Raw genomic sequence first — 7,797 nt, forward strand, 5'->3', positions numbered from 1 at the left:
GTGTGACAGAGTGGAATACTGTGTGAGTTTGGCATACAGTCTTTGCAGAAAAAAATACACAAACAATATCAGCTGTGAGAAATATTAGGTAATGCTGCTAAACATTTAATATTTTCACATGAAGCACCTGAACACTAAAAACTGAAATGTGAAGTACTCTTCACAGAAGAACAAAATGAGAGAAGAGACATTCCATTTCGCCCAAATCCTCTTCTCTAATTTTCTGTAATTTCTTTCTGTATCAATATTTCAAAAAATATACATTTCCTAATAATTAACAGGCTAAGGACATCTGCAAAACAGCTTTACTTTACTATAGTGATAAATGGCTGTCAAAGAGAACTTAATGCAATTTGACATGCGATTGAAGTGGTGATCTAAAGGCAACAGACACAGTTAATGCCTAATTAGCGCGACTAAATAATAAAGCAACTTACACTAATAATTATTGCATGTAGCCATTCTACCAGCTGCACTCCCAATTAACCTTTCTCAACTGGCGATTCACAATTTGAGTAAATCCTGTTATCAGCAAATATACCACATGGTACACATACTCACCGGCTCCTAACACTAGTCAAGGGAAGCTAGGCAGTGTTGACGGTCGGGAGGAGAGAACAACAAAACAAACAGCAGAGATCCACTTTCAGTAAACACCAGCCAAACACTTCTGTCTTCCCAATGGCTTAGAGGGGCGGGAATCAACTTTAGGTGGTAGCTGTGAATGTCATTGAACTACTTGTGTTTGCACAGGCTTAGTATTGCTATGACAAGCTCTCTTTAAATATACAGTGAATGCTCCGGAATGCATCAGGTCAACTCTACCCAATGGGCTGCTTTTAGAAATGCTCCTCTCTGCACAACAGTTATGAAATTGAAAATAACCTAAAGCAAATCAAATATCCCAGCCTCAAGAGAGATGACAGAGGAGAGTGAGCGGCATGGAACAGATAGAGAGCGCCTCACAAAGACATTGCATAAGTCTCATGGTCAAAGCCGATTTCAAACAAAGACCAGGAGGATTTCACACTGATTTTGAACAAATGGACACTTATAGTAGAGTCTGTGACATTCTGTCAAGAGGGCCCAAAAAATACTTCTGGGAAAATAATACTGGGACATAGTGAAGGAATAAAACAGATTCTGTATTCCTGGGAGTTGTTTTCCCCCAAAAAACTCTCCTTCATTCCAATTTGGCCTCCCTTGGCGCAATGCCCACTCACATTGTGTGGACTCACAAGGGCCTGCCACTGTTGCCATGGGGATGTGTGGTCCTGTGCTGGGCAGGCCCTGAAGGCAGAGTGGCCTGGTGGAGAGGTGGGGGTTATCATCACCAGCAGACTCTACTGGGCCCCATCCAAAGGCCTGGGCCCAGTAGGACAACAGGACGACAGGAGGAACAGGAAAGGGAGAAAGGAAAACTGGATTTATGTCTTCTGCGGCATCCCCATCACTGGAAGGGCTCGGAGAGCCTCACTGAGGCTGTTCTAGCGAGGTTTCGGTCTGGGACTCCACCGTGCAGGGCTCCAGCCTGTCCACTGGGGGCTGGCTGCCTGACTGCCTGAGTTCTGGGCCAGACAGTGTGGGCTGGGATAGGGTGAATGGGGTTGGGAGAGGCAAGGCGAGCTGGACCATGGCCCAGAGCGGTGACTGCCTGTCTGCCCAGCGCTGGGCCACACTGCCACTCCTCTCTGGGCTCGTGCCCCTGCACTGGGATTTCAAAGGGATGTGACAGGGGAGACTGGCTTTCCCTCTCCACCCCAAAACCTATGACCCCCATACCCCCCTCCAACTACTTTCACCCCCTGCTCCCTCCCCAACAGCCTTTCTGATCCCAGGCTCCCTTTCACACTGTGCCTTTCCCACCACTGCTGCCTCACATTTGGGAGGAGAAGGGGGAGGTTGTGCTGCTACACTGAACCCATCTGCCCCATGTCTTACCATGCTGTGGACCATGATGCTGCAGCATGTCTCTCTGGGCACCTCCATGGCTTTGGCCAGTAGGCTAGGTAGGCTAGACTGGGCCTTCTCGTGCCCCCTCCCTCTGCCACATGTTGGCCTACACATTGACACTATTAATACAAAATGAACACACCGAAAACTAAATTGTACATACAAAATGGGCACAGCCAGAAAAAAGTGTGGTCAGTTGTGAGGGATGGTGGTCAATACAATGCAGATAAAGCGTGGTCCTATATGACTCAGTTGGTAGAGCATGGCACTTGTAATGCCAGGATTGTGGGTTCGATTCCCAGGGCCATCCATATGTAAAATGTGTACACACATGACTGTAAGTTGCTTTGGATAAAAATGTCTGCTAAGGCCTCCCGGGTGGCGCAGTGGTCTCTGGGTTCGAGCCCAGGCTCTGTCGCAGTCGGCCGCGACCGGGAGGTCCATGGGGCGGCGACGCACAATTGGCCTAGCGTCGTCCGGGTTAGGGAGGGTTTGGCCGGTAGGGATATCCTTGTCTCATCGCGCACTAGCGACTCCTGTGGCGGGCCGGGCGCAGTGCACGCTGACCAGGTCGCTAGGTGTACGGTGTTTCCTCCGACACATTGGTGCGGCTGGCTTCCGGGTTGGATGCGCGCTGTGTTAAGAAGCAGTGCGGCTTGGTTGGGTTGTGTTTCGGAGGACGCATGGCTCTCGACCTTCGTCTCTCCCGAGCCCGTATGGGAGTTGTAGCGATGAGACAAGACAGTAACTACTAACAATTGGATACCACGAAATTGGGGAGAAAATGGTGGTAAATATTTTTTTTTTTTAAATGTCTGCTAAGTGGCATATATTATTATGAATGGTTTATAATGGAGTCAAATGTGACAGAAGGTTAGTCTCAAATCCCCAGGCCTTTGGTGTGTTTGTTTAAAACAGCCCATATTTAGTTATGATTCCAGAGATGAGATGAATAAAGACTAATGTACTGTCTCCGTTTGGGGAAATGCACCACCTCATCAGGCTACTGGCCCATCACTAGGTATCTTACAAGTGTAGAACCCAAGTGCATTTCATTTGGCCCTGCTCCTCTCCCTCCTCTTTCCCTCGCTCTCTCTGTTTTTCTCATCACTCCCCGAATGACATTTCTCTGGCAGTCTCTCCTGTGAAATTCCTTCTCTCCTTTTCTCGGCATTCCCGCGGCCAGCTTCCCTGCCTGACCGGAGCAGTGGCGGTGGCTGCTATGGTGTTCCGCTCCCCCTGGGCCTGTCCCAGTCTGCAGCTCCAGCCCACACTGCATTCCACTAGCCATTATCCAGTCCTCTCAGCAACCAGGAGAGGGAAAGGAGAGGAGAGGAGAGACGAGGAGAGGTGAGCCAGGAGGGAAGGAGAGCAGGATACATAACTGTGGAATAGTTTCATTGATTCCGGTCAGGCATTGAAGAGGTCCTGTCTAGGAATGCAGGCATATAGGACAGGATAACTGTTTCTTTGATTCTTTCTTAACACTCACATACCTAAATATGTACTGTACATATCCTTAACTGTTGCGTTCCAGAGCAAATTCAAATGGAAGAAGAGTATTATACTATACGAACTATTCACAGGTGTGTCCCAGCCCAGCATAGCCTTCAGAGATAGCGCTGTCCAGAAAACATGAGGTCCGCTCCAGCAGTCTGTATAAATTATCTGTAACATGTTCAATAAAACACAAAGCACTGTCGTGGTCTATACATTTCATTTCAGCAACATTTCATAAGAGCAAAGATTTATGGCATCAGTTGTCAACTGATGTCAAAAGATGATACAACTGAACTGATGGCAGTCTCTTCTAGATCTTACAAAATGTGAGCAACACTACTACTTTATTTGGACTTGGTAAGTTGAGAGAGGGAGATGAGCCAAACAGAATCTCTCTGTTAGCAGTGTCTGTCTCTGGCCTGAACAGCTCAAGTAGCATCAGGACAGAAGCCGGTTGTTCCCCCCTACCATCCCTCCCAGGCTGTGCCACTTCTGTTTACACTCCTAATTATAGGGGAGGGGCTGATTGACGGGCCAGCCATCCCATCTCAGATCCCCTCCAGGCTAGGAGTTCAGAACATCCCAAACACCCAACCAGCACTGTCTCAAAAATGTGACGGCAACAACATCCAACTATCATGGGGGAGCCTCGACTGGCAAAACCTGAGGGCAGAAAGAGAGATATTAAAGACGTGAGAGGAATTGGCAGTGTCAGGGCTAACGGGGGTACGCTTGAGAAGTCGAAGCAGGGAGCTGGGGGCATCGCCAAAGTGTCAGTCAAAGCAAAGTGGGGTTTGGAAAAGGTACAAACACCGACTGACTGACTGACATAAGAGCACTTCTCTCTCTCATTCTCCTCTAACAGTAGTGCCATACAATGTATTCAAACAGGCATATTTCACTGTCTTAAAACAATTATTATATTTGGGACACAAAGTACAAAGTGTGTGTGTGTGTGTGCGCGCATATCTCACCTTCCTTTCCAGGGAGGTATAATTCACTTGGGGTTTAAATGCTCCGCTGCTGTTGGGAGACCTAAGCGAATACCTCAGGGAGCATGGTGGCTGACCCCCATTTCATATTCAGGTCAGAGAAACAAAACAGCGCTGAGAGACAGTTAAAATGAAAGAATCACTACATAACTGACTCTCCCTCCCAACACCTGAGATCTCACCAATCCCTCCAACACTTACCTAGCCCCCGAGAGGCAAGACAATAAACCATTTGATAGAAATCATAAATAGTCACAGTTGTACGAGTGCGCTGGGCCTATTTCTAAATGCATTATGGGGATTACACACAAAATCACACAATGTTAAATTTTCAAATGTGTTAAGAATGCTTCCCAGAATCCAATTCAAATCCTGGGTTACCAAATAAGCCTGAACAAATCCTTCACATTGAGTTCTTACTCTTTGAACTCTGTACCTGGGAGAGGTCCGGTCTGCAGGGCATGTTACCACTCCAGGCACAGACAGACACCTCAGCAGAGAGAATGGGCTAGCCTAGCACTCTGAGAGGAGAGAGAGAGAAAGAGAGAGAGAGAGAGAGAGAGAGAGAGAGAGAGAGAGAGAGAGAGAGAGAGAGAGAGAGAGAGAGAGAGAGAGAGAGAGAGAGAGAGAGAGAGAGAGAGAGAGAGAGAGAGAGAGAGAGAGAGAGAGAGAGAGAGAGAGAGAGAGAGAGAGAGAGCGAGAGGAAGAGAGAGAGAGAGAGAGAGAGAGAGAGAGAGAGAGAGAGAGAGAGAGAGAGAGAGAGAGAGAGAGAGAGAGAGAGAGAAGAGAGAGAGAGAGAGAGAAGAGAGAGGAGAGAGAGAGAGAGAGAGTAGAGAGAGAGAGAGAGAGAGAGAGAGAGAGAGAGAGAGAGAGAGAGAGAGAGAGAGAGAGAGAGAGAGAGAGAGAGAGAGAGAGAGAGAGAGAGAGAGAGAGAGAGAGAGAGAGAGAGAGAGAGAGAGAGAGAGTAGAGAGAGAGAGAGAGAGAGAGAGAGAGAGAGAGAGAGAGAGAGAGAGAGAGAGAGAGAGAGAGAGAGAGAGAGAGAAGAGAGAGAGAGAGAGAGAGAGAGAGAGAGAGAGAGAGAGAGAGAGAGAGAGAGAGAGAGAGAGAGAGAGAGAGAGAGAGAGAGAGAATGTATGTATGTATGTATGTATGCCCAGGTCCACAGGATGTCTGGGAGCAGAGGAAGAGAATGCTTGACAGTTACATCAACATAGAAATCTTTATTTCCACACTGCTGGGGCTGGAGGATAAGTCGGTCATAATATTACAGTCTCCTCGCTTGGTGAAAAACACAAACACTGACTTTGAATGCAATGGACATGATTTAAATAAAATATATGTAATATCAACGATACATCTTGATATTACATACATTAATTGAAAACATCATAATAATCATAAGTTATGTTCAATGCTAATCTTGAGGCATTGCTGTTCTTTTTTATTATTATTTTTATTGGATATTTAAAAACAAAGTACACGTACAAATTGATGCACATGATTAAGAATCATTAAAGATAAACACAAAAAAGTTTACAACCTATTTCAATTGTGGTCCTCTTTCATGATAGCATTTGTCAAATATGGCATATGTGGCAAAATAAAAAACAGAAGCTAAAATGGCAGGTCAATATGGTTACTTAGTCATATAAGAGCACAAAAACATACACACACTATAGACAAAATAAGGCTATTTGGTCATCATCATTGGGCTAGGATGGATTGCTCACAGAGGCACCCTATCCATTAACCAGGATTTAACCTTCCTTTTTAAGCTACTCAGAGTAGGAATAGTTAACAGACCAGAGGCAGACTATTCCACTCAGAGGCTCCTGAATATAAAAAAGTACCTTTCCCTGCCAGGCTTCTACAGACAACACGTTAGCTAGCTCTATTGTTGTGTTTGTATGAGTCTCTAAAATGGGGAAGGAAGTGAGACAAAATGCCTAGGAGCTGCTTCATGGATGATCCTATGAACCCAACTAAGTCTGGTCTGTGTGACCCTTGACTCAGAGGGCAGCCAGTTGAGCTCCTGAAACTGTCTGGTACCAATATGAGTACTGTAGGTGGGCTCAGATTCAACTTGTTCTGAGCTATCCTGAGCTTGCTTTTTAGTAGATTAGTTAAGCCTTCAAACCAGGAGGTGCTAGCATCAAAAATGACATTTGATGAGCACATTAGCTAGCACTTTCTTTGAAACTTTGCCCAACAGCTTAGACTACATAGCCAAGAATTTGGTCCTGGTGTAGCACATGGGGATGTGTGAAACTTACTCCTCAGCCTGAAGTTTCCCCACTTGCACCACCGAATAGCTAGCTTTTCCGTGTCGCCGACTGGTAAGACGCTTCAGGTCCTGGGATCAAGCCTCTGTGTGAGCCGAATCAGGAGGAAGTGGTACTCGCGACACTAAGCAAGCAGCGTGATGTCCCTTACACTAGCAGTGTAAAGCAGCGTGATGTCCCTTACACTAGCAGTGTAAAGCAGCGTGATGTCCCTTACACTAGCAGGCTGCTTTCACTGTAGTGTAAAAGGGACATCACGCATTGCTCTTACCGCTAGTGTAAAGGATATTCGCTGCTTTACACTGCTAGTGTAAAGGATATTACGTCTGCTTTACACTGCTAGTGTAGGAAGGATTAACGTTGCTTTACACTGCTAGTGTGTAAGGTATACGCTGCTTTACATTGCTGAGTTTGTTGAAGACATTCGCTGCTGTTACCTGTAGTGTAGGACCATACACGCTGTTACACTGTTAGTTGCTAGTGTAAAGGGACCTCACGCTGCTTTAACACTCGTGTAGTGTAGAGGACATCACGCTGCTGTTTACACTGCTAGTGTAAGGGACATCACGCATTGTTCTTTACACTGCTATGTAGTGTAGGGACATCCACGCTGCTTTACACTGTTAGTGTAAGGGACTCACGCTGCTTTCAACTGCTTAGTGTCAAGGGACATCACGCTGCTTTACCTGTTAGTGTAGGGACTCACGCTGTTTACCAAAACTGTGATGTGTATAAGGGACATCACGCGTGCGTTTTGGTCTTTGGGGTTATGTGGGGTAGGAATGCACTCGGTGCTTTACACTGTTGGTAAGGTAAGGAAATACAGCGCTTGCTTTTACCGGTGGCTTGGGTGTTAGAGTATGGGACCTCACTCCTGAGCTTTACACTGCTAGTGTAAGGGACATCACGCTGTGCTTTACACTGTGCAATAGATGTTACGGGATCCATCTTCTGTCGTCTGCCTTCACTGCATAGTGTTATTAGCGACATCATTTCGCTGCTTTATTCATATGCTAGGGTAAGGGACATCCACGACTTCGTCTTTACACTGTTAGTGTCCAGCAGTGGC

The sequence above is a fragment of the Salvelinus sp. IW2-2015 genome, linkage group LG4q.2, assembly GCF_002910315.2.
Source record: "Salvelinus sp. IW2-2015 linkage group LG4q.2, ASM291031v2, whole genome shotgun sequence".
Lineage (NCBI taxonomy): Eukaryota > Metazoa > Chordata > Actinopteri > Salmoniformes > Salmonidae > Salvelinus > Salvelinus sp. IW2-2015.